Source organism: Dasypus novemcinctus, chromosome 1 (assembly GCF_030445035.2).
Source record: "Dasypus novemcinctus isolate mDasNov1 chromosome 1, mDasNov1.1.hap2, whole genome shotgun sequence".
NCBI lineage: Eukaryota > Metazoa > Chordata > Mammalia > Cingulata > Dasypodidae > Dasypus > Dasypus novemcinctus.
Window position 1 is genome coordinate 50,734,514 of NC_080673.1, and position 27,969 is coordinate 50,762,482.

Here is a 27,969-nt window from a genome sequence, read left to right on the forward strand (position 1 = left end):
CTCCCCATACCTCCCACATTTTCCCACATTGGCAACATCTTTCATCAGCATGGTATATTCATTGCAATTGATAAACACATTTTAGAGAATTGCCACTAAGAATGGATTATAGTTTACATTGTTGTTTACACTCTTTCCCATTCAACTCTATAGAGTATGGCTGGATATATAATGGCCTGAATTTGTCATTGTAATGTCATTCAGAATGATTCCCAATTCTTGAAAATGTTCCCCAATTACTCCTCAATAATGGCTTTTGTTGAGTGCACTTTGTCCATGGTAACAGGAAAGAAGGCAAACTATATTGGCAAAGATACTGGTGCATAGACATGATGGGAGCTTCTGGAAATTCTGTTTTGATTGCTACTCTTTTCTCAGTAAAATAAGAAGGAGGTTATCAATTGGGAGTTATGATTAGACCGTTGGTGTTAGAGGCTTATGTGGTAGGAGAAGGTATTGAAGTTCCAGGACAGTGGAAAAGTGAATGGACTAAATAATGAAATATAATTGTTGGACATCAAAGGGTCCTCTTGAATTTGGTGATAAAGCTTGTAAAGTGGAGACCAGAGAGAGATATGTTGTTTTTTCCTGGTCATGCTTAATTTGACAAATGTAGGCTTGTTATATAGGCAGAGAATTGGATTGAATTTGAGTTTTGCTTTAACTTAGTACGTAAAATGGAGTGAGAGTGGAGCAGTGGATTTAAGAGTGTTTGAAAAAAAAGTGATTATAATGATTGATCTTGGAATTAAGATGAATAAATAATGAAATTAAAACATGAGTTGAAAAAGTGGTAAGAAAATGGACTGTAGTCCCTGGCAGGCTGAGGGATTATTGGAGTTGGGCTGCTGAGAGTGTGAATTGGAAGTTAGGAGGTGGCAGTTGCAGAGTTTAGTGATTTATATTGAGATTAAGTAGAGATGCCAATTAATGCTAATGACAAAGTCTAGCATTTAGCTATGGAAACAACTGACTGAAATAAGGTGAAAACAGAAATTGAGTAGAGGTATTTCAAGTAAATGAGAGGCTAGAGTATTGGAGGAGTCATCTGTGTGGATATGGAAATCACCAAGATATTGATAGAAATGATATTTGAGACAGTGACAGTAAAAAAGAGCCAAAATCTTTATAGGGTGAAGGGATCCATGGTCATTAGTCATTAAGAAGGTAGTGAATGTCATAGTCTCTGATTTATGGTTTTATGAAGGGGATTTCAGGGTAATTCAGTTACACTTGGTTTTTATCTTTCATGTTATCTTTAGAATCTAACCTCATGCCAGATTTGACTGCATTGTGATCTGGCCCAAATGGGTGAAAGGGGAGGAAGAAACTACAGTATTTGATGGAGTCGCTCAAAGGCTGAAAACGGTTTGTGGTAAGAAACTCCTTGAAATTTCTGTTTTATAAAATGGTCTTTTGTTATCTTTCTCTTCATATTGGGTTATTTTATAGGAGATGAAGTCATTTGCAAGGAGAAAAGGGTAAATATTTTCTGAGTACTTACTATATTATGCCAGGGCATGTGGCATGTGAGTCAGTACTTTACTTTGACTATCTCATTTCATTCTCTGAATAACCCCAAGAGAAAGAAAACATTGATCTAATTTTATGGCCTTTAGACTGGATTTCACGTCACTGCATGAAGTAATATACCATGTTTGATCATGGACTCAATTACTTTATTGAACCCTCTTGAAAATACAGTCACTACATTTTAGAACTAAATTACTAGTAAGGCCAACCCCGAAAGGTTAGCAGGAGCCTTAAAACCATAGACTTCCTTGATCCACCCATAGCTGTTACTTCTCTCTCTCTCCATATAATGATTTTTCCAAGGAAGAAATCATACTTAAACTCATACATTATTCACAACTGTTCATAAATGTTAGAACTTGAACCTTGAAATAATAAGTTTCTCAATACTTTAGAAGACTTATATAAAGCACAAATCAAATTGGCATCTTTGCAAAAGCAAAGTTCAATTTTTCATTTCCCCCAAAATGTGTTTCAAATAAAATGCTCTGAGATAGGTGTCCCTTACTCCTGGTTTATGATTGTGGAATCAAAGTGACTTGTGTCACTTTGATTGTGTCACTTGTGAAATAATGAAAAACTATGAATTATATATTATAAAGTACAAAACATACAATTTTATTTCTTTCAAGGATATGTAGACTTGAATCAGGGAATCAAAATGTTACTTAGTAAGGTACTTTAGGAGAGCTACTGAGCAGTTTGCATAAAAATACTTTACTATCTGCTTATTGCTGATAACATTTATTAATATATTATTGAATCAATTATTAACTGTTTGCATTTCAACTTTCAAACTATTTGCAAACAATTTGATTACCTTAATCATTTTCTCTGATGTTGATTATTTTTGTCATTTCTTAAAGAAAAAATATGCTAGTTTTAAAAATGATATATTTCCATCTTTTCCATGTCCTAGAAAAATTATGCAGCATAGGAATGGCATAGTTCTCAAAAGTCCAAACTAATTGTCCAGTACAACTGTCTGGCTCCAATGCCATTTTTGGAGGTAGGTTTTGATACTTTAAAAACATTTTCTCATACTTTTGGGGACATCAAGTCCTTCTGTGAGGTTCTGACGATCTCCATTCCTCCCCTTTAAGAACTTTCTAGCAGGCCCCATGGGTTTCTAGTCACTCTCAGATATCAGTACAAAGCCAATTTTGTTAATTACTACTCTCATCAGGCATGCAAATATACTCTTTGCCCTAATTCTATATCAAACTCAAAGTTCATTCTCTCTCTGTCCACTCCCAGTTGCCCAATCCCAGCCAGCCATGCCCAGTGGCAGGAGATGAGCCCTGGGGACCAGGCAAAGTCTATTACTTCACTCCCTTTTATTTGTTCCCCCTCCTCTCTATTTGCTGCTCTTGGCTCCCACAGGGTTGAGGAGGATTAGAGGAGAGTGGCAAAAGTCTGACAATTTAACTACTATTGCCATTGAGATCTTTGTGGACTCCAGGTTGCAGGTGTTAACTCTACAGAGCACTGCAAGGACTTTTTGCCCACCCTGGCAGTGCTCATATCGTCTCTAATGATGGGGTCCTCAGGCACCCCCTTGCAGGACACCTTTAAGTGTTCTCTTGGAGATACTCTTAATTAGATTAAAATAGGAAAATAGGTGGGAAAATGCATAGCTCTCATCTTCCTAGGCTGATAGCTCAGATCTAAGATCATTTCTCTACCATAATAACTTCCCTTAGCATTGCTTTCACTTTAAATAGACTGGAAGTGAGTGAATAGGAGTGAAAAGATCATGTCTGATACTGATTTCTTTTAATAAGCTCCAGAGTGAATATTTATCAGTTCTTTGGAATTCTCTTTAAAGTGGGGTTTCTTTGAACATTTATCCCAAATTCCTAGAGCACAGAAAAATCTAATTCAAAGTACTGTTTCTTAAGTTTCCTATTTCTTGATCTAATTTTTAAAAATATTTAATTCTTAGAAAATTATACATTTGGTTTTTTGTTGACAGCCACGTTATACAATTATTTAGACAACTTAGTGTATTTTGGTTTTAGCTTTTCAGAATTGGCCCCTAAGAGCTGTAACTTAAAACCTTGAAATTTTGCTGAGATAAGAATTTTGACTGAGCAAGTCTGGATCTGAGATCAGCCCTTTTATCTCAGTGTGGCTTTGCTATTCTTTACTTGTTAACAGTAACTCTGTAAGGACAGAAAACTTGTGTTTCTTTGAGCAAAATGGTCATTAAATGAGAGAAAACTTTAGCCAAGTTTGGAAAAGCAGTCAAATTGCTGTGTGAGGATGGGCTGGGAATTCCATGACTTTTTACTGAGGCATGATTTGGAGGAAAGCTGGGAGCCTGAACAAATATATCAGTGTTTATTTTGGAGGTTCATAAACATCTTACAATATGACCAAAACAAATGTGAAGGCTCTGCGCTATGGCATATATAGATTTCCTCTTGAAAAAATCTCTCTTATGTTTACTGTTAGAATCTCTTGTAGCTGTATTTTGTGTGTGCATGCTTTCTTTTTTATTTCTTGGTATTACCTTGGCATTTTTTAGAGGGTTGTCTACTAAGTTTCCTGATTTACAAACTTTTGCATTTAGCGATCAAACTCTTTCACAAGGTAATTGTTGGCCTTGCTCACGTCTTTCTTTCAAGTCCCTGCTCAAATGTCAGAAAAACCTTCTATGACTATTTTATCTGAAATAGCTACTTCCTACTACCTTATTTCAGTCTCTATCCCCTTATCCTAGCAATAGTTTTTCTTAACAGCATTGATTTCTATATGGCATTGTTTATAAAGACTTGTTTATATGTTTACTTATTTACATATTTGTTTGTTTATTAAAATGTAAGCACTCGGTATCCCCAGTACTTAAAATAGTGTCTGGAACATAGTAGACCTTTGCCAAATATTTGGCTGAATAAATAATTGAATAAAGACTGAACACTTCTATTGATCCTGTTTTCCTAAAGGATTTGTTTCCTAGGCATTTTGAGTTGAATTATGAGTTCGTTTATTTTCATTTGTATTGAATTATGAGAGTTTTTAAGGCTCTCATTGCAATTTTGATTTTTCTTCTCACTCTAGAATTATTTAGCAAGGCACTAATTTATTTCCCAATAGTTTGGGCGTTTTTTGTTTTTTGGGTATTTGCTGTTAAGTACACAGTTTAATTTTGCAATCAGAGAGTTTAAGCAGTACAAAATATGTTTCCTGGAATTTGTTATCTTCATGAACTATTACATGATAACTATTTTGTAAATGTTTTCTGGAGAATAAAAAGTATTTTATCTAATAAATAACTTTATTATTCATACTATTCAAATCCTCTACACTTTTATGGGACCTTGGTCAGCCCTTGGTCTGTAAAAGAGAGTTGTTTTAAATTCTCTTGACAAGAGTCATGTTTCCATCAGTATTGCCTTCTATTCCCAGCATAGAATTTCAAGACTATTTTATCTTCATTGTGAAAAAATCACTTATCAATGCAAATGACTGTCTTTTGAATGCTTTATACATTCAATTTTACTTTGAAATTAATATTATTATTTGCTTTGCTTTCATTTGAATCTTTTTGTTTTCTTTTTAGTATTTTGATATGCTTTTGTTAGGTGTGAGTTTTGAAGTAGAATATTGTTAAATTTTGTTATAATAGAAGAGTTCATCTATTTTTGCCAAAATGCTTTAATGTGGTTTTATTTCTGTCATCTTTCTTTTTTCATTTTTAATATCTCTTTGTTATTGGTATTTGTTGTTGATGTGGTGTTTTTTCTCCACAACTTTTTACTTTTTTTCTGGCGATTAAAAGATTAATATCTTGTTTTCAATGAAAATAGAAGTTACTTTAAATTTCAAAATGCTTGGAACTAAATTTTGCCTAATTCAATAGTTGGAAAAATATAAAATTTGAATCGTATATGAAATAGGGAATTTAGCATATTTTCCCTGTCTGTCACCTCTCCTCTTGATTTCCTAATGTAATCTAAAGCTATAAATGCTAATTATTATTGTTGTTATTTGATTACAGATTTCAAGTTTATACTGTTTCAAGACTCAGTTTTGATGTTCACTTTTAATTTTATAATCATAAGTAGCAAAGATAGTAGCTAACAAATTAACCCCCAGTATCTGTTATCACCCTCTTTTTTTTCTTAATGGACCTCTCCCCTCCATACACACATGAAGGTGATCTGAGTTTTAATTGGTAACATGTCCACTCAACTAGAGACTCAATTTCCTAATCTCTCTGCAATTAGGTGAGACCATGGACTAAATTTTTTTCAGTTGGATGTGGATTCCTTGATCAGTTTTGTGTAAGGGAATTGTTTCTCTTTCTATGGCTTTAATTTCCCAGTTTCCATGACCTAGAATGTAGACAGAATTAGTTCACATCAGCCTTAAGGTTGTGCACAAGAACAACATTCTAAGAGATGGCAGAACAATAGGTTAGAAAGAATCTGGGTCCCTATATGACCTAATAGACTGTTTGTCAGTCTAACCTAGACTGCCTTCATATCTCTAAACTCTTACATGAGAAAGAAGGAAACTGCATGCAGTATTTTGGATTGTTTTTCTTTTACTTCCTCAGCCTGTTTCCTAACGAATTTGCAGGTATTTAATATTTTAAATTGTTTGATAATGTCCTTTTAAACTTCTAGTGTCTTGTGCTCACTTTTGATTTTTCTCTCAACACTCTGAAGAAAAGTTTTAGTTTCATTTTTCTGGTACACATACATGAGTGGTATATTTTCTGAGCCATTTCATCATGTTATCTTGTCTGGGTATAAAATAGTTACCATGTCCTTTCCTTCCCAAAATTCTGATGTTCAGGTTTCAATAAGACAAACATGAATTTTTTAATTCTTCAAAAGTTATATGTTTCTGTTGTCTGCCTGTATTTGATAGGTTCATATGTTGGAATTTGAAAATTTGTAAGGTTTATATTTAATTTAGTTTATTTTTATTAATTTTGCCTAAAACTTGATAAGCATTTTTGGTCTTTTTAAACCATCTACAGTTTTGTTTTCCCCAACTTCTTGGCATTATTATATCTTCTTTTTAATTATCTTTAATGATTACTTGTGCTTCATTTTTTTCTGATTTCTTTCTCAGTTATTCATATGTTATATTTTCTCTCTTACTGCATCTTTCATTTTCTTAAAGTGCAAGAAAGTAAATCTATTTGTGGATCATATGAAATTGGATAATTTGTTATAGATCATACATGGATTCACTAGAATCCATGCTTAACTCTGACCTTACAGATGGTTTAATTTACCTTACCAAAACAATGCCCTACCACCCTTCCTCTACTAAAATATTCAGCACTGGAAGTTGTTGCTTCTTCCATGGATATATAAGAAGAGGTAAAGATGAGTGTGGTGGGGAAAAGCTGCATTAGTAAGCAGTTCACAGCTTACTATGTTACTACCTTTTCTTATTCTTTCCTATAAAATAATTGCTGTTTCAAAGGTCTTACCAGTGATTATTTCACCAATCTATGGTAGCTAAAGTTAGTGGTAGATAGTTGATCAATTATTGATTTTTTTTAAAGATTTATTTATTTCTCTTCCCTTCCCCACTCCCCCACCAGTCCCGGTTGTCTGTTCTCTGTGTCTATTCGCTGTGTGTTCTTCTTTGCTTCTGTTGTTGTCAGTGGCTTGGGAATCTGTGTTTCTTTTTGTTGCGTCATCTTGATGTCAGTGTGTGCGGTGCTATTCCGGGGCAGGCTGCACTTTCCTTAGCGCTAGGCGGCTCTCCTTGCACATGGGGCTCCCATCCGCGGGGGACACCCCTGTGTGTGGCACGGAACTCCTTGCGCATCAAGGCTACGCATGGGCCAGCTCCACACGGGTCAAGGAGGCCGCGGGTTTGAACCACGGACCTCCCATATGGTAGACGGATGCCCTAACCACTGGGCCAAGTCTGTTTCCCTATCCCCCCTCTTTAAAATGAGGAGGTTAACCTGGCTTACATGGTCTCTGAGAACTAATGACAGATTTCTCTCTAGGTAACTTACTAATAATTCCTATCCTCATAATGTTTTTCTTTCCGATGAAAAAATATATAAAATTATCTTTTTCCTGTAGAATATATTTCCTTTTAAAAATGTTGACATTACATTGAGCATGAGTCATGAGGGTTCAGGTGCATGACATTTATTAATCAGTCAATGTCATCTTGCAACAGACAACATTTATTACAAAAATACAAGGAAAAAAAGTCAAAATAGAGATCCTTAACCCAAGTAAAAGAAGTAGTGTTTGTTGGCTAATGATGAGTCTGGTAAAAAATGTAACTTTCACTGTGATTTTAATTTAAATACATATTTATAGGATAATTTTTTAATTGTTCTATATTTTGCTTTAAATAAAATTCAAAATCTTCATCCTTTGCATATATTTATACATTTCTTAGTACTGCAGAAATGTTTTTCTTTCTGGTTTCATGTTTGGAACTTCTTGGTGCTTTAGTTTGACCTCACTACTTTATGTTCGATCAACTTCTAGCTAGTTACATTATAAAATTCTCACTTATGTTTTAGGATTTTACACCTTTTATTTTTAATAATCTATTTTTTCTATGTTAGTGAAATTTTATTCATTTAAATTAATTTGTCATTGATCACCTGACTTTTTACTGTTATTCATTATTAATGTAGAGAAAATGCAACTTGTACTTTATATAGTTGTTAAATACAAAAAGATGGTTCATTACTTGGGGCAGAGCTTTCTACTTCAGAATATGTCGTTTCCACAGTACCTGTGATATCAAAATAGCTTGGTGGTTATTAATTAATGAAAGTAAAAGGTTTTCATGCTAGAGAGCAAGTATGATGTCACCAAATACTGACCTCATGTCATGGCGATAAGAATGCCAAGTTTAATATTTACTAATTAATGGAGAAAAGGTGATCTTCTAATCCTTTAAAATTATATGTCAGTGTGCAATGACAGGCATAGGGAAATACATTTATAAACTCATATACTTCCTCACCAATTAATAGGGTGGTCAAAAAAAAAATCATTATAGCTCAAAGCCTTAGGGGCAGCTGGCAGGAGAAACATATTTTATTCACATAAAACTTCCAGGCTTGCTTCTGAGTATAGCAAAATGTTTTACTGACCAGAGTAAATCAATAAGGATTAAGAAACAGCAAATAGAATACATGAACTTTAAAGTTCATTTCTTTTCACACATATTTTATTTGCTGGTTAAGATTTTCTTGAACATAAAACAAGATCAGAAATAAACAAAATTATCTAAATTTACATTGTTCTCTATGATGTGTTTGAAAAAGAAATAAGTTCGTTTTTAGTTCCAGACTTGAATTAAGGCAACTGTGTACAACTGCAGTCTCAGTAGTCTCCTGAGAGAGCAAATAGATTCACAAAATAAACCCACCATGAGTAAACGTACAGCCAATCGGTTGCCAGGCAATTTGGTTGAGGTCTTTACCTTATTTAAGCAGCTGAAACCTTTCTAATTTTATATCCAAGATTTAAGAAAAAAACATTTTGGCACTATTCCTATAGTGTGAACTTTCTTGATTCTTTCCCATTATCTTTGCCTCAGAAACTCTGTTGGACTTTGTCACCACATCCTTGGGTGCATGGAAAGAGGAGTCCATTTAATTAAGGTCTAATCCTTGCCTTGTAATGGAGGCTGGTCCAGCAACCAACTCATGTCTAAAAAGATCACCACATTAGCATAATAACTAATGATCTTTTTGTTCTGTTCTCCACATAATGGTTTTAAATTGAATATATTCAACTCATAGTCTCATTAGAGGCTGTTTAGTACAACAAGGGTGTTTGTAGAGCATAATTAAACTCTGGTTTAATCATAACACATTGTGATATGTGCAGTAAGGGGTAGGTCATTTTAAGTTGTTTCAGGAGCAAGAAGAGAGATGCGTAGAACTGTTAAAACTACAAATGTTTTAGGGGTCATTTTTCTTTTGGCAAATTTTGAATTAATTTATTAATTTCTTAAATTCTCAATGAATTTTGTTTAGCAGTGGAGAGTTATAGTGATTTTATCTAATGGTCCACTCATTGCTCATATTAACCCTTGTTAAATTCAGCATTTAAACAGAATCTTTCCAAATTCCTGTCATAGAGTTTCCTAGCATTAACATTTGACAGGTGATTCTGGAAATTTAACCCCTTCTAGAGAAAATCTTCCTGTGCTCAGATTCTGTGGATGGAGCCTGTTTTGTTCAAAATATCCTCTGCTCTCCTCCCCACTACCACTGTGCCAAACCGATTAAAACATGATGGGCATCTAACCAATGAATAGGCTGGCAGAGGACCATAACATGGCTCCTGGTGGGAAGCTTGGCCCATGTGAGGTCTACATGTGCCAATTAGTTCCTGCTTTAGATCTTGTGAATTAGGAAATATAAAGGCTGTAGGTAGAGAGACTCAATGCTAAATGGTGTGACCACAATGGAGCCAAAGCTAAAAATAGGATATATATATGAGGTATGAGAAGGAAAAAAAGGTACTCAGAGGGAAAAAGGGGCAAAAAGGCTAGGTGGTAGCAGATAAAGAAAAACAAACAAGTGCTCAGAATGTTGAATTTTTGATGGTGCATTAGAGTGAGATTCAGACTCCAGCTGTTGATGTTTCCAATTGCCTTACAGTCTGGGACACCTTCCCATTCCAGGCTCCAAGACAGCCAGCTCTACTTTTTGAGGCCCAACCAGTTTGTTTGACTTTTCCTGGCTTCCCCTGAGTGAGGCTAACCAGTCATGGACATGGTTCCTCTTTCTTATATTACTGGAATGGCTTCCCTCATCAGTTTGGGATATGAGGTGGGTTGAATTATGGACCCCAACAAAAGTCTAAGACATATTCTTAATCTTCATGCTCATTCCTATGAACTCATGTGTACATGGCACTTTTTTGGCTAAGGTATGAACCACTTGAATCAGGGTGGGCCTTAATCCATATTACTGGAGTCCTTTGTAAGCAGAAGAAATTCCAGTGCAGTGAGTCAGAGAAAGTCACACAGGAAGAAGCCTGAAATAGTGGAAACTGGAAGAGCACAAACGGAAGAGAGAGATTGCCATATGGTGGGGCTCAGAGATACAAACCAGGGATTGTGGTAAGCCAGCACCAGAATGCTATAGATTTTAGGGAGAAAGCACTGCCTTACTGACACCTTGATTTTGGACTTCCAGACTCCAAAGCTGTAAGACAATAAATGCTTATTGTTTAAGCCAACCCATTGCATGGTATTTGTCATAGCAGCCTGACAAACTAAGACAAGGTACAAAGGCATTCATATCTACTTGGTTTTTCAAATTTGCACTGGTTTGAACATTAATATGTCCAAATTACTAGGAAGTTCAATATCTCATTCCTAAGGCTTTCTCCCCTTCCAACAAATTAAAAGTTACTCATAACTCCTTGGGGTTTACTTATTTCCAAAGAGAGTGTCATACTTCCAATTCCCATGGAGAAACTAACTTTGCTTGTCACACATTGCTGCTGAAAATGAAAGGTCTTGTAAGTTGTCTGTCACTGTTGTAATGTCACCACTGCTGATCTGGCACTAGTTTTTCAGAGTAGGGAGGAGATGTTCTAGACATCTCTCCCCACTGTGTTAAGCCCGACTGTGGTCACATTATGCTAAGCTCCCAATATTACTGCTCTTTAGCCATGAAGGAAGGGGCAGATGCCCAGAGAGACTGCAGAGATACTTCTAGAAAAGGTGATCTCACTCCCTCAGTGTGATGCTTTGCCAGGTGCACCAGGCTTGGGTTGCCAAGTTTAACTCATTGACTCATACATTATTAGTCATTATTCTCATACATGGGCATCTAGGGAGTTAGTTCAACCAGATTCCATCTTTAGCCACCTCCTCTGCTATAGACAGCTCTTCCACCATGAACATTTGGTCCTGGCTTTGAGCCAACTCACCAGCCCAGATGCCTTTCCCCTAATGGCGAAGTCTCTGTCATAGACTATTGCAATTCATTCTTGCCCGTGAGACTATATTAATCAATAAGAAGTTACTAATAGCAATGTTCTCAAAAGAAAAGAGGTTGAGATCGCAAGGTTTTTGTTCCAAGAAATTCTTTAACCATTAACTCCAATGTAATTGTTTTTCCACTTCTTCCATAGAGAATAGATCTTTATACCAAGGGATTTTAGGAGGAGTGGCCTCATCTGTTCACAAAAATGTCATGTTGTTCCTTTCCCCAAGCTTGAGGGTGCCTACTTGCCTTGCATCTACGTGAGTAAGAAAGCATCTCAATAAAGAAAACATGCTCCAAGTTTGTTTAAGTGTTCATTAAAAAAAAAAAATCCATTCACTGGATTCAAATTTCAAAGGGTTCAAAGAAAATCTCTTTCTCATCCTGTCACCTTGATCATCCAGTTCCCTTTTCCAGAGGTATGAATGTTCTTTAGTGGCATATGCACAGAGAAGCATATGCATGCACACACATATATATATGAATATAGAGACATATATTTAAACAGATGCTGCTATTTAATATATGTGCTTTTATGTTTTGCTTCTTTTCACTTTACAATATCATCCCCATATAAATGTATATAAAATGCCATATTCATTTTTAAAAGCTGCATATTATTCCTCTTGTGCATAATTTATGGTCACATTTCCATTAATAGACATTTAGGTTACTGCCAATCTATTGCTATTATAAACAATGGTGCGGTGGATATATTTTACATCTATCATTTAACATGTGCTGTGGGACAGCAAGCCTTCCTAAGCACGGCCAGCCCTGGCGGAAGGCATACACGTAGCCTGGAGCCAGGGGTCAGGGTGGCTGGCACGGGCGCAAGCCCTCAGCCTGCCCGGGCCTACTACAGGGCGGCTGGAATGGGCGGCCGTGTCCTCAGCTGGCACGGGCGTGACGCCCTCAAGCCCGCCCAGGCACCAGCAGAGGCTGCGCCCATAATCTCTCGCCTAAACGCAACATCTGGTCGGCCCCTGCCACTCCGCACTTCCCCTCCCTCTCCCGCTCCCTCCCCCCCCACGCAACCGCTTTGTTCTCTATTTCCCACCACTACCTAAGAGGCTCAAGTCTGCCTTCCACCCCGGCAACAGCTATAGCCAACCCCCTGCCACCACCTCTCCCACTCCATGCAACTTCCTACCAGCCCTCCTCCCTGGCAACTGCTTACCGCAGCCAACCAAAATGTTGCTCACCCCTAAACCAATTAGCATTCCCCACCCCACCCTCCTGCCCTATAATAATGTGCACACTTCCTGAATAAACCAGACCTGTGCCACCAGCCTCGTCTCCGTAGTTTGAGTTCTTCCAGCCCAGCCGCGTCGTCCTCACCTAAGCCCGCAGCCCCAAAAAGCCCCACAGAAGCTTCGGAGTCCCCCACGAAGCCCCCCAAAAGCTTCAACAATGTGCCTAAAATTATGGTAGTTTGAGACTATATATTCCAGAAAAAGTCATGTCTTTAGGGTTAATCCATTCCTGTGGATATGAACGAATAGTAGGTGGGATCTTCTGATTACTTCAGCTAAGGTCTTTGATTAGATTATTACAGTAAGATGTGACCTAGGGTGGGTCTTAATCCTCTTGCTGGAGTCCTTTGTGTATGAGAGACACACAGAGAGAAAAGGTGACAGGAGCTCAGAAAGGAACCCATGTGTGGCAGTTTGTGATTTACGAATTCCAAAAAGAGATATAGATGATGTTTGCAAACTGGTCTATTCCTCTGAGTATGATACCCCTTGACTGATTAAAATTCAAAGGTTTTGATTTTATTTAATTAAACCAATCCTGGGCCTTTGATTCAACCATGTTAGTAGGGCATGGCTCAGGGTTGCGTACCCACCCCCTTGTGCTATATAAATGGACACTCAATCAAGAAGACACAGAAGAAGGCACAGGAAGAAAGAAAGCTCCACAGATATGGAAGAGGAGAGAACTTGGTCATTTCAGTCCTGCAACGTGCCAGAAAGGAGAAGGCTCAAACATCTAAAGTCCCTGGAGAGCTGAGTCATTTACCTGATAGTTGGCAGCTAAGAGACCAAGGCCCTGAGCTGCTGAGAAGGCCTGGGAAGAAATGAGCCCTTCAGCCTACAGCTGAGATCAGAAGAAGCTGGGCCCATAGAGCCTTAAGAGGAAGAGGAAGGCTGAACCCTTGCAGAGATCGGCAATCACCTTCTTCAACACGTGTCAACAGACTTTGGTGAGAATACACCTCTTACAGTACTTCGAATTGTACTCTTCAGGGCCTTGTAACAGTAAGCTTTTACCCCAAATAAGTAACCTTTATAAAAGCCAGCAAATTTCTGGAACTTTGCATCAGTACCCCTTTTTGGCTAACACACCATGGAAGCTGAGCGAGAAAGCCACAGACAGAGCAGCTAGAAGTTGAAAGCATTGGTGCCTATGGAGAAGGATCCTCAGAATTTGAAGCTTATAAATTAATAAATTTCCATTGTAAAAGCCAACCTATTTCTGGTATATTGCTTTCAGCAGTTTTTAGCAAACTAAGACAAAAATATCTATAGGAAAATTCCTAGAAGTGGAATACCTGGGCCAGAGGATAATTTAGTAGGTATGATTTGCAAATTTGTATAGATGCTGTGAAATTCTTGCCACATACACATTCAAATAATTCATATTCTCATGTACAATATATGAGAGTGCCACTTCTACCATACCTTTGCAACTCATAGGTTAGCAATTTTTTTATCTTTGCTAATTTTTAGGTGAAAAATAGTGCCTAATTTTTCTTTTCTTTTTCATTTCTCTTATTGGAAGTGAGGTTTAACATCTGTGCATTTGTCTAAGGTTCATCTGCATTTCCTTTTCAGTGGATTTTGCCCACTTTTGAGTTATTTGTCTTTTGCCTGTTGGTTTTTATAATATAGTCAAGAAATTAACCTTTTGTTTATGATATAAGATATTTTTCCTTTTTATTTTTCTTTTAACTGTTTGGGAAGCACAGAAAGCTTTGTTTTTAGGGCACCCGAATTTATCACTCTTTCCATTCATGGATTCTAAATTTTGTTATATTTAGAAAGTTTTGTCCCTCTAAGAATAGTACTAACATAGTAAACTCACTACACTTATTTCCTTAATCATTTGCATAATAAGCTGTCCATTACTTGAGGTGACATGAATGTGGTTCTGTTCCTTGTAACCTAAAAAGAACAATGAAAACTTGTGAGGCAAAGTCAATAAAGAAACAAAAGGAAAACTTTAAAGATGCACTGAACCATGACTTCTAGTAAAGAAAGTCAGCAGGCAGGGCAACCTGGAGTGCAGGACTCAGAGATGTGGTGATGCTTTTCTGAGCAAAGGTTTGAATTCTGACACTGAGGCTGAGACAACCTCAAAGAGCAATAGCTCTGAAGCAGGGGCAATATTTGTGAGAAAAAAGATGGAGGTTTGATTTGGTAAATAGTAACAAAACATATTTAGAGCATAGACAACAACCATTCAAACACATACATGCTTTTACTTTTCTTAAGGCCTTTTTTATCTCATATTTTGGATTCATTTATTCAGTAAATACAATTTGGTGCTTTTTTGTCTATATTACTTTTTAGGTACCAGGAAGCTTAAAGAATTAAATGCTATTGCCCTGAACCTTTTAGATCCTACAACTTCACACAAGAACTGTGGTGAGTCAAGAAAATATGTATATGTGAAACCAAGACATATTTGCAAGGATACCTATTGATACAGGAATTGCTAATTTTATTTATAATTGTGTAGGAGCCAACGAGTATAAAGTGGGAAGTAGATTAAAGAACAGAGACTAATCCTGTCACAAAAACTTTCATGATTGTTGAAAGTTTGAGAAACAGATAAGCAAAATGGAAGGTGAGAAAACATAGCACACCAGAGAGACCCACTCTAAGCTTTTGGTTTTTCTTTTCCTCTTCTCTGACTAAAATTATACATACTGTCAGATATACTTTTCTTTACTTAACATAGAATAGGGACATATTTCTATGCCATTACATGTTTATCTTAAATATTCATGGTGTATTAGCCAGCCAAAGGCGTGCTAATGCAAAACACCAGAAATCTTCTGGGCGTTATAAAGAGTATTATTTGGGGTAGGAGCTTACACTTACCAGGCCATAAAGCATAATTTACTTCCCTCACCAAAGTCTATTTCCACATGTTGGAGCAAGATGGCTGCTGACATCTGTGAGGATTCAGGCTTCCTGGGTTCCTCTGGGCTCAGCTCCTCTGTTTCCTCCACAAGGCCAGCTGTAGACTATCAGGTGAATGGCTCTGACTCTTTCCCCAGGGCTTCAGCTTAAGACTTAAGCATCAGACTCCAACATCAAAACTCCAACATCAAAACTCCAACATCAGAAACCCTCAACTCTGTTCTTTGCCATGACTTTTATCTGTGAATCCCCACCTACCAAGGGATGGGGACTTGATGCCCTAATGATATAGCCCAATTAAAGCCCTAATCATAATTCAGTCAGGCCCAGGTACAGATCAGATTACAAACATAATGCAATATCTATTTTGGAATTCATAACCATATCAAACTACTATATATGGTATTTTATTATACACATGTACCAAACTTATTTAACAAATTCCATATTGTTGGATTTTTAGGTTTTTTCTAAATGTTCAAGGTGATACAAAATGGAGCAAAAAATATCCCAGTGCTAAATCTTTGTGTGCATCTTTATTTTGTTAGGAAACATTGAATTATTGGAATTGATACATTATGAGCTCCTTTTGAGGTATTTGATATTTATTACTGAATCTCTATGCAGAAAGATTAGTCCAATTTATACTCCTGCCATGGCCCTATAAGCACTGGATGTCATTATAAAAATCGATGTTAATTTTATATAGAAAATAGCACAGCACTTTAATTTTAATTATTTATTTTACTTACTGGTTATCTTACTTACTTATTTACTTACTTTAGTTATCTTTTCACCAGTATCTTTGGCCTGCATATTTCTAGGGACACATCTTTGAGGAAGACAAGTATTCTTGAGTTAAGTTTGGGGGGGAATTATAATTGTTTTGTTACTACTAAGTGAATTAAGAATTGTCTACTAGGTCAGTTAGTATTTTAAAGTAAGTTCTGACTTGTAATTTGTAGTCATTTCTACTCTTCTTCTGACTAGATATATTGCAGTGTAATGAAAATATTAAAAAAAACAGTTTTGAGAAATTTCCATCAAAATTACATTTACAGGACATTGCTGACGAAAATAATGTAGCTTGGGTTTTAAATAGTCATCATTTTCACTACCCCTTCCCCCAGTTATGCTTCATAGATTGATAACATGTAGTACAATTCTGAGAACTGGCAAGTAGAGTGTGCTGCAGGTCTAATAACCTTCCGGAACAGAAAGGAAGCCATTGGGTAGATTGATGGAGAGTGTAGGATCACTGTCTTTAGACCCTAGGAGTGGAAACTCCATCCTGTTGAGCTGAGGCTACTCATTTTAGTTGAAAAATTAGGGAGTCCACTTGGACTTGAGGTATTTCAGAGAAATTGACTAAAAATTGTCCTGGGTACCCCACTCTATAGAACTCTAGGGACAACAGAGTGAACCAGGCTAGAAGATAGGAAATGGGTGACCTAAGTCACTTTTGTCTGCCTAGAGAAGAACTGAGAGAGATCTTTTCTCCTTGATGTCCTTCAAATTAAGGGCTAATAAGAAGTTAAACAGATCTCCTGGGTTCTGTTCTGGAACAGGCCTCTAGACCAACATTACTTATTGAGAGACAGAAATTAGATAGCAGAACTCTGGATAAATTTCAATTGTTATTTTGATAGTGAAGGTAACACTTCAGATCTTGAAACATTTAATGATTATGACCGCTTTGATGTACAGAACTCTCATGGTCTGAGTTGTTAGAGGTTCAAAAGTGAGGCCATATTAAGGAAAGACTCATGTTTGTCTCAGCTAATTAATATCATATAATCAAATTGCCCTAGATTTACAGAAACTTTTTTAACACGTATTTTTGTTTTTAAAAGATACATAGATGATACAAAATGTTACATTAAAAAAAATGGAGATTCCCATATGCCCCACTCTTCATACCCCGTAGTTTTTCCACATCAACAACTTCTTTCATTAGTGTAGTTACATTCATTGCATTTGATAAATACATTTTGAAGCACTGCTACACTGCATGGATTATAGTTTACATTGTAGTTTATGCTCTCCCCCACTCCATTCAGTGGGTTATGGCAGGATATATAATGTCCTGCATCTGTCCCTGCATCTGTCATTCAGGACAACTCCAAGTCCTGAAAATGACCCTATATTGTACCTATTTTTCCCTATCTCTGACTCCAGCAACTCCAGTGGCCACTGTCTCCATATCAATGATATAATTTCTTCCATTGCTAGAGTCACTATAATTCTATAGTAGAATGCCAGTAAGTCCACTCTAGTCCATATTGTATTCCTCCAGCCTGAGGACCTTAGGGAGGTGATGACCTCTCCACCTGTCAATTGAGAGGGGGCTTCGATCCCACATGGCTGATGGATGGGACTTTCCTGCTTGCAGTTGTAGACTCTCTCGGTTCCTTGGTGTGGTGGTTGTCCATCCTCACCTCCTTGTTAGCTGACCTGGGTAAGCCCAATGAACTGGAGAGGAGGTGTTGTAGCTCTGCTGAGGCTCAGGGCCCAGCTGGCACATGGACAGCCCAGAGATTCAAGTCTCCTGGATATTTACCAACCCCAGCACCAACCATGAGTTCAATAAAAGGGACAGAAGAGGCACATGAGGAAAAGACACATCTGAGTCCAACTCCATCACCCTCGGGAGTACAAATTCCAAGTAGGGCCCCCTGGCAAGGCACCAAACTCTGGAGCCATCTGCCATGACCGTAGGACTGGGTGTCTCCATATCCCTCAGGAGCACCACCACCTGGGTGGTTTATTCTGATGTATAACTAATTTGAGGGACTAAGTGGCTTAGAGCAATGGTTCTCATATCTAAGAAATGCTAAATATCTTTTTTTGTCTTTATTTTTTTAATATTATATTCAAAATATATGAGGTCCCCATATACCCCACCCCTTTCACCCCACTCCTCCCCCCATAACAACAACCTCCTCCATCATCATGAGACATTCATTGCATTTGGTGAGTACATCTCTGAGCACTGCAGCACCTCATGGTCAATGGTCCACATCATAGCACACACTCTCCCACAGTCCACCCAGTGGGCCATGGAAGGACATACAATGTCTGGTAACTGTCCCTGCAGCACCACCCAGGACAACTCCAAGTCCCGAAAACGCCTCCACATCTCATCTCTTCCTCCCACTAAAGGTAAGAATATTTGTGGATCCCCAGATGAGTATCGGGGGCAAATGGTTGTGTGGAGTCGGCTAAAGAGAAAATGAAATTCAGGACAGGAAATAGAGGTTTTTATAAAGTGAAACAGAGAAATGAGGCAATAACTGGAGAAGGGTACAGAAACAAGTCTAATTTTTTATTTTTTTAATACAATATAATGTTTATATACTAATGGAAATAATTCAGGAGGGAAGGAGAGTCAAGTAAGTAAGAGAAAATTGGGTCTAAGGTACAAGGTGAAGGTTTAGACTTAGTCGTAAGAGTATGAGTCATTCATTTCTAGTACCAAAAGGAAATCCAGATATAAAGGTAGAAATGGTGGCAGGAATTTGAAAATTTTTCACTTCTGACTTCGACTTTTTTTTTTTTTTTTAATAGGAAACAAGATCAACTGAGGGGAGATGGTCTTGAACATTTGAGGACAGAAAAGGCATGGAAAATTATTTAAGCAAGTGAGAGAATAAATGGACCAGAAAATAGAATGATTGCTGGGTAAGGACCTGCTTGAGGTAAGGGATTATGAAATAAAAGGTAGAATGGTTTGCATGACTTTGTGTTTTCTTCAGCCCCATTTAATAGTTCAGGTGCAGAGTTAATGGGAGAGGCTTGATGAGCACTGGAATTTAACCAGGAGAGTATAATGGAGGTAGTGGTAGGGATTTGGGGTATGTAAAAAAGAATGATTATAATTATGAACTATGGAATAGAATTTATGTAGGCAGGGAAGTGAACATAACAGAGATAAGGAAATGCTATTGGGATGAGTGGCTCGTAGGCAAAGAATTGATAGAATATGTACTTGAGGGAGGAAAATCCAAAACGGTTGGAGGTTTTAGTTGAAGAGTTTATGGAAAGAATCACATCTGAGCACAGGTTTGTTTCATTTAATCCATTCTGAATTCTGTATCCTGGTCTTTTTTATTCATAGTCCAGTCTGAAAATTCGCTTGCCTCATGCCCAGTTATTTTACTGGCTTTTCTGTTCTGTAAACTATGCTCCTCACAAAGTAGTAAGAAGCATCTTTCTGAAGGTCGTTTCGATCTTGCTACTCACATTCTTAGAGGTCTATAATGACTCTGGTCCATTTTCAAATCAAATTTTAATGTCATTTACAATAATAATGTAACTCCTATAATTTCTTTTTTACTGCGGTCCTTTCTTTTCCATTATAATGCAGTTTTTTTTCCATTTTTGCATGTAAACAGCATATTCCCTAGGAATTCTCTAAATAAAAACGAAAGAGTTTTATCTTTTATCTCCTCACCAGTTTCATTGTTTTGAGAAAAAGCAGAAGCTTGGTCCTCAAGTTTCTCTTTACTGTTCAATGGTTCTTTGTTGTATCTTTTCGTAATCTTTCCAGGGTAATTACAGCACAATCCCAGAGCTTGATCTCTAAATTTTTATTTATCTCATCCTGTGATATCTTATAGGCTCGAGACATTGTGAGTGAGATTGGTTTTTTGTTTGTTTGTTTGTTTGTTTTTCAGATGCATTTCACTTTTATTAGCTTCAGAGTCAATGTTAATAGAAATTATTCCAAAATTATTCTTAGGACACAAATAGCTACTGTCTCACATAAAAAGGGAAAATCCTACCCAATCAATGAAAGGGTGTCCTGTACATGTTTCCATGGCAATGAGTTTATATGCATTCTCACACTCATATAAATGCCACTTAGAACATGGACAAACCAAGTTCATGGTGGATGGTGGACATAACTACTATGAAAATCCTCAGGACTTGATAGAATTCATCTGCTGAAGGATCCTAAATGCTTTATAAAAGGCATTAGTCATGCCTCAAAACTGCCCTTTGAGGCAGGTCATTATTATTGACCCCATTTTAACAGAAGGAAAACTGAGACATGTAGTTCTAAAAATTAAGTGACTTGCCAAGGGTCACAGCAAGTCAGTGGCACTGTGGTAGGGGATGCCCTGGCCTTAACCACCAGCCTGGCATTGCCACCTTCTTTTCTTTAACCTTTTACCCTGGCCCATTTGAGCTACACTGGCAGAGAACACACTCAGGATAATTGCAAACCAAGAAGGAAATTTTCCATTTTAAGTGCTACAACCATCTTTCAATCTAAAAAAATTTATAAATCTAATACGTTCAAATTATTCCCATCTTCCATCAAGTATGGACACTTAATAAAATAAAAATAAAAACAGCCCAGGATGGTATCCTGCAAAAAGCTGTACTGATAACTCTGCCCCAGGTGCCCTTTTTTACCAGCCACTTCTTTAGGTTCTCAGGCGCAAAGGAACTCCAGAGGGAGCAACTAGGAGGAAGAGGAGGCTGGCTCATTATGCAGCACTGATTAGAAAAGATGTGGGGCACCCAAATACGTTGTCAGTGTGCCCACAAAGCAAGGACTGTTAGAAATTCAGAATTTGATTAGACCTGAGTTTCTGGATCACTGATGTGCCAGTTGAATTGAGCTTTAGTATCTGGAAAATAGTGTTCCTCGCTCAGAAGACACACCTGCCTACACAATGGAACCCTGAACTCGAACTCTGCCCAGCTCTGTGTAAGGTCATAAGATATGGACTACATCCATAGAGCATGAGTAGACTAGAAAGAAGAAAAAGTTGTTTTTATTATTCATATATTATAAAGCATCTTATGACCTGTGCAGTTAAAAGTACACAAAAGACATTTCCAAGTGGTAGGTACACAAGTCAGCAGATCTGAACTGTAAGGATCTTCCATTCAGTTCTTTCTTACTAAGATGAACTGCTCAAAAGACAAGGATGCCTTTAGTCCAGGCTAACCCCAGTAGCCTCTATTCAATTAACAGGGAGAAAGGCAGACCTCTCTTGCACCACTGGGGTTCAAGAGTGGACAGAATATTTTGATATTGTACAATTTCAAACTTAATAGAGCAAAACCAGGATTCTGCCTTGATGATCAGCGTAGCTGTTTGATATGGTTATGAATTCCAAAAATAGATATTTTTATGTTTGTAATCTGGTCTGTATCTGGTGTGATTGAGTTATGATTAGGGCTTTGATTAGGCCACATCAGTAGGGCATTGAGTCCCCGCTTCTTGGTGGGTGGGGATTGACAGATAAAAGGCACGGCAAAGGACAGAATTGGAGGGTTTTTGATGGTGGAATTTTGATTTTGGTATTTTGATGTTGGAGTTTGATGCTGAAGCTTTAAGCTGGAGCCCTGGAAAATGAGCACACAGAGGAAAGAGAAGCAAACCCCAGGAAGGGAGGAATCGCTGAGCCCAGAAGGAAGCAAGCCCTGGGAAGAAAGGAACCTTGAACCTAGAGAGAAGCAAGACCCTAGAAGGGAGGAACCCAGGAAGACTGAACCCTTGCAGATGTCAGTAGCCATCTTGCTCCAACACGTGAAAATAGACTTTGATGAGGGAAGTAACTTTTGCTTTCTGGCCTGGTATCTATAAGCTCCTACGCCAAATAAATACCCTTTATAAAAACCAACCAATTTCTGATATTTTGCATCAGCACCCCTTTGGCTGACTAATACAACCTGAGATACACGGGAAAGAGTGGTCCAAGGTTCTCAAAGTACAGATTTTTTTTTCCCCCAGACTTCTTTTATCTACCTTTGGTTGTGTCCCAGACAATACTGGTTAGTTTGCAGAACAGAGACTTTGTTCAACAAATTTCATGGCCTTGCAGACACAAGTCCCAGCCAATGCTTTTGCAGCACACCTTGGCTCCAGGGAATGGGCCCTCCTTTCTAAGGGGGACACTTTAGAACTCACCTTTGCCTGTGTGTCCCATTGAGGACCAGGTTCCCTCCTATTTCTATGAGCACTGCACTGTCATCTGGGTACACTGACTCAGGCTGGGCAGGCTTGCTGAGCAGGTGGGGGCATCCAGTGTATTCTCTGATTCTGACCCAGACAGAGGAGACTGAAAACAAACCCTCTTGTCAAAATAAGCGATAAGATTTAGTGACACAATTTTCAATTATAGAGCAATCTTTTATCTTCACCATTCCTTCTGGCAGTTCATGCACATGTGGTTTCCTTTGGTCTGCTACTAAGGAATTCTAGATGGAACCCTAACACTTGGTTTGCTTTCATCATTGTACATTGCTCTAGGTTCAGTGTTCTATTGGGTGTCTTTCTTTTAAAGGAATTTTATTCGGTCTTTAGGCTATTATTTTTATTTTTTTCTTCTATTGACTGGTTATCCCAAGTGATTAGTTCTTCTCATTTGACTTTTTCTCTAGAATCTTAGTGGTTATGTAATTTTTTTATACAGTATGACCTATTTTTTCTCATATCCACTCCCCATCACTTTTAGGGTTTTCAGATAAACCATTACTCTGTTTATAATAACAATTTAAGAAATATTTTCCCTGGTGCTGCTGGAGAGGGGTGCGTTCTCAACAAAGCTAATTATCTGTTAGAAAATGTTACTTCTCATTTTCGGATGATCTTCTAAGTCACTGGACTTAGCTCCCTTTTTTTCTATTTGGTGTTATAGAAAAGAGATCTATAAAAATTGTAATCATTTTGTAGGAAATTAAATGTTTCAGAATGTTGCTGTGCAAATTAGAACCTCATCCTCCACTGCTACTGCCACCACTTATCCCCTTTAATATAGAGTTGACGTTAGGGAGTGGAAATGGCTGGGAGTGATTCATTTCAATCATTTAGGGTGTTTTTTTCTGAAAACTTACTCCAAACACTGTATAAATGAATGCATTAAGGAGAAACATGGATTTAATGAAATATTCAAGTGGAAATATCAAGAAATAATGTGATTTACTGTATAAATGCTCTTAACCTGTGGGAGAAAAAGTAAACAGTGAGCACCTCTTCAAGTCTTTAATTTTAACCATTTTACTTTCCTTCAGTAAATGACCTATCCTCTTACTTTGTTAAGTAGAGTTCTTACTCAACTAAAAATACAGCTTAAGTGAGCTCTCTCACTAGGCAGAGTTGCCTTCAGTGTCTTCACTGTGCCATCCTCCCTCATTTCTCTCATTTTCTTCCATGAGGAACATACTTCTCCTGGTAGAAGCTGATCTTTCTTCCTGTATGCTTGATTTAACCCCCTTTTAGTCCTCTGAGATTTTACTCCTTTAATATTCCCCACTTTCCTTTGTAAATTTAATCTTTTTGTCTACCAGCTGTTTCCCACATGTTGATAAATACATTTATGTCTCCATCCTGACAAACACCATTTTCTTGACTTGGCCACTAAAAGCAATATTATTTTTCTCAGGTCCCAACTCTTTTTTGCCTTCTAAAAAGTATTTGACATGTTAACATGGTAACCATCCCTCCACTGAATTCTTCTTTCCCCTGTCTTTCAGTTCTTCTTACCTCACTATTATTTCTTCCTGTTTCTTTCACCATTGGCCCTTTTTCCTATCTTAAACTGGCAGTATTTTTCAGTGTTCTTTCATCAAAACTTTATCTTTTCTTTGGTGGTCTCATCAACTCTCACATCTTCAATTAACAAACATTTTTACATAAATACATATACATTATATTAACATGTCATATATATGCCAGAATTATATGTAACAAATGAATGTACATATGCAGAAACCTCTCAACTCTATAATTCTTTTTCCCGGTTGTTCATAATGTTTAAGAAAAACAACAATGGTGTTAGCTATTGTTTAGTGAATGCCTACTATGTAGGAGAGGGTTTAGAGGCTGTAGCAGGTTAGTATTATTTATGAATTCCAAAAGTAGCTACGGGATTATGTTTGTAAACTGGTCTATTCCTCTGGGCATATTTGATTGTATTTGATACAGAGGTTTCACGTTTACTTGATTAAATCAAGACTGGGGCTTTTGATTTGGCCACATCAGTAGGACATTGAGTTCCCGCCTCCTTGGTGGGCAGAGACTCATAGAGAAAATGACAAGGCAGAGTTTGCTGGAGTTTTGGTCCTGGAGCCTGGGAAGTAAACACACAGAGAAGCAGATATGAGAGGAAAAAGATGTCTCCAGTAGACACAGGCAGGGGTCCTGCCATTCGACTGACTGCTTACAGCTGGCCTTGTGGAGAGAGCAGAGCAACTGAACCCAGACAGAAACAAGCCCCAGGAGAGGCAAGACTTGTCCCAACCTGCAACTGAGATTGGAAGTAGCTGGGATCACGGAGCCGTGGGAGGAGGAGGAAGATTGAATCCTCGCAAACATCACCTGCCATCTTGTGTCAGTATGTGGCGACAGACCCTGGGTGAGAATACACCTCTTATGGTACCTTGAGTTGGACTCTTTAGGGCCTTGTAACTGTAAGTTTCTACCCCAAATAAATAGCCTTTTATAAAAGCCAACCGATTTCTGGTACTTTGTATCAGAACCCATTTGGCTGACTAATACAGAGGCATTAAGTATTTACCCAAAGTCACATAATAAGTCAGTGGTACTAAGAAGGCAAAGATTCTCTTCATAGATTCTGTCAACATCTCAGTAAGCCAAGTGCATCCTCTTCACCTCCTGTTTTTTGTTAATAATGACACCTTGTTTCTTATTTTATTGTTAGGGCTCAGGTTCTAAACCTTTGGTTTATCTTCCCATCTCCTTTTTCATAGATCTCTTCAAATAATCACATAATTACTCGCCAAGTTCTTCATAACAACTTTTGAATCCAGCCCCTTCTTTCTGGTTCTTTCAGTGCTGCCGTGCTAAATCAAGTCCCCACTCTTGCCTTGTCTAATTATAAAAATTATCCTAACTAGTCCCTTTTGCATCCTGTTCTTTTACACTGGTACATGATCAATCTTCCTGAGGCCCAGCTAGGGAGTGCCACTCATTTTCCCATAGTTCTTCTAAATTTTCATTTCCTGGTGAATTAGGTACAGACTCCTGAGGCTAGAAGAGATAGAACATTAGAGCTTATTTTGAGGATAAAATTAGAAAGTACACATAAAACACTTAGTACAGTGTTTCCATACAGAAATAGTTTAACAAATATTTCATAATTATAATAATAATTCAGTGGTTTGAATTTCCTCCTCAAGCTTACATATTCCAAGGCCTGCCAGCCCTACTTCCTATTCTAACAGGATATTACTTGACATGCCTCCACTTTTCTGTTGTGCTTTTATTCAAACAGTTTCACTTTCCTGCTTTAACCTATTTCTACCTTTGAAATGTTATTAATTACAGGTACTTCTCAAACGCTACCTTCTTCAGGAAGATTTTCTGGTCCAAGTTGATAGAATTGGACCACATGACAAGCAACATGGACTACACGGCAATGTAATTATTTGGGTATTTGTCTCATTTTTTTCTGGATTACAGTTTCCAAGGGTAGAGATTGCATCTTGTTAATTCTGTATCTTTCTCTGAATTTATTAAGATAATACGAAGCTGCTATAACCAAAAGACTCCAAATTTCTCAGGCTCAGATAAGACATAAGTTAACTGCCTTGGGGGAAGTATGGGCCCAAGGCAGGTAGGGCACTGTGCTCCTCCCACAAACTGGCCTTGTGTGATCCAGTTTCTTTTATTTTGTTCAGCTGTTTCCTGATGACTGTCACATCTGAATGATAGAAACTGACTCACCTCCTTCATTTTCTCAATACAGATTGTGGGAAGGGGAGGAGGAAGGAAAAGGAAGGGATTTTTATTTTAATGAAGTGCCACAGAAGTTACACAATGGATTTCCATTCACATTCTTGGGATGAGAGTTAGTCACATGGCCACACTGATTACAAAGGAGGCTAGGACATGTAGTCTCTAGATGATGGATGTAATCCGGCGCCTTGTACCACTCAGGGCATTTCTATTTCCAAAAAGGAGACTAAGATGTAGGGGAAAATTAGCAGTCTTTATCACACCCCCCTCATGAATGATTTGCTGTTGTATTTTGCTTTTACTTTCAGTATCTTCTTATAATTAGAACACTTAGAGATTCAAGTATTCTGAAGAACTGAGTGTTTTGGGTAGCTGAGTATCTATTTAGGCACTTAAATTTTTTTATTTGGCTGTTTCAAAAAGAAATCTTTTAAAATGTGTAGCATCTTCATTTAAGTTATTGAGCCTCTTTTAATCACTTTGTGGAGATTCAGGGTCATCTTTAGAAAAATCAACTATTTTACTGAGTGGAAATAGAGAGATGTCCTTGTATATAATGGCTCAGACTCCTCTTTATAAACTTTTATTACTAGATTGTGATGTAATAGAGTGATGCCCTTGCATACTCACCAGAATTTTGTGCCTGTACGCAGTGTCTCCAGTTTTGTGTCTAACTTAAAAGAACTCACCCTTCTCCCTTGCTATTAGACTTTCCCAGTTGATACTATTTACTGATATCAACGTGATTATCTATAGAAGTCCCTCTCCCTCTTCTTTCTTGCTCTTTATAATGTTTCATGGGCTTAGAAATTAAAACAAAACCTATGTGCCTGGGCACAGTTCTAGGGGCTTTATATGTTTTAACTGCATTCAGCCATATAAAAATCTTATGAAAGATATAATTAACCCATCCATGGGTGATTCAACCCTGCATTCAGGTTAAATAACTTGCCCAAGGTTGCCGAGTTAGTAAATTGCAAAGCCAGGATTCAACTCAGTTGGACTGTCTCCAGAGCCTGCACTCTTTATTTATCTGCACTGCCGTAAGGTTCTTTACGCTCTGTTCAAATTAAGAATAAATAGATGCTGAAGGGAGTGATAGAGGCTCTTCTCTAAATATGATTTTTGGTTTTCAGAGCATTTTCTCTTTTCTTTATTGCATACAGATGAAATCACAAGATAGATGAGGTCCACATAGGTGAGGTGTTATGGCAATTTTAGTTGTGAGGCAGTTATGTCAGAAAGTGGTGAGAGCTTATTCTTACTATTCAAAGTAGAGTAATTGCAAAGCAAAGATGCAGATGAGAAATCATGTTTCTTCTCTCTTCTACATTTGATGTCACTGTTAATTGGAAGCCAATTCATTTTCTTTCTCACAGTGACCAAGCAGTAGCTTGCTTGATGTGTCCTGATTTGGAATACATTCAAGACTACTGTTTCCCATATTGACTCTTCATGTCACCAGGATGTCAGAGGGAAAGTTTCAAAGGAAGAAAGGAAGACTAAGAATGTCTCCAGAATTTTTCTTTGTTGCTATAATATAGAAGTTAGTTTCCAAATATGACTGATTTAAAGGAAAAAAGATTGTCTCTTGGTCAAAGAAAAAG

At 37.6% G+C, this 27,969-nt stretch overlaps 1 long non-coding RNA gene across 1 annotated transcript; it reads left to right on the forward strand.

Annotated features, from left to right (window-relative positions):
* The first annotated feature begins 15,062 nt into the window (after positions 1–15,062).
* Positions 15,063–26,038, forward strand: LOC131275781 (uncharacterized). The gene is made up of 3 exons (XR_009183214.2): positions 15,063–15,144; positions 19,213–19,343; positions 25,952–26,038. It is a non-coding gene; the product is annotated as an uncharacterized lncRNA (long non-coding RNA).
* The last annotated feature ends 1,931 nt before the right edge of the window (positions 26,039–27,969 follow it).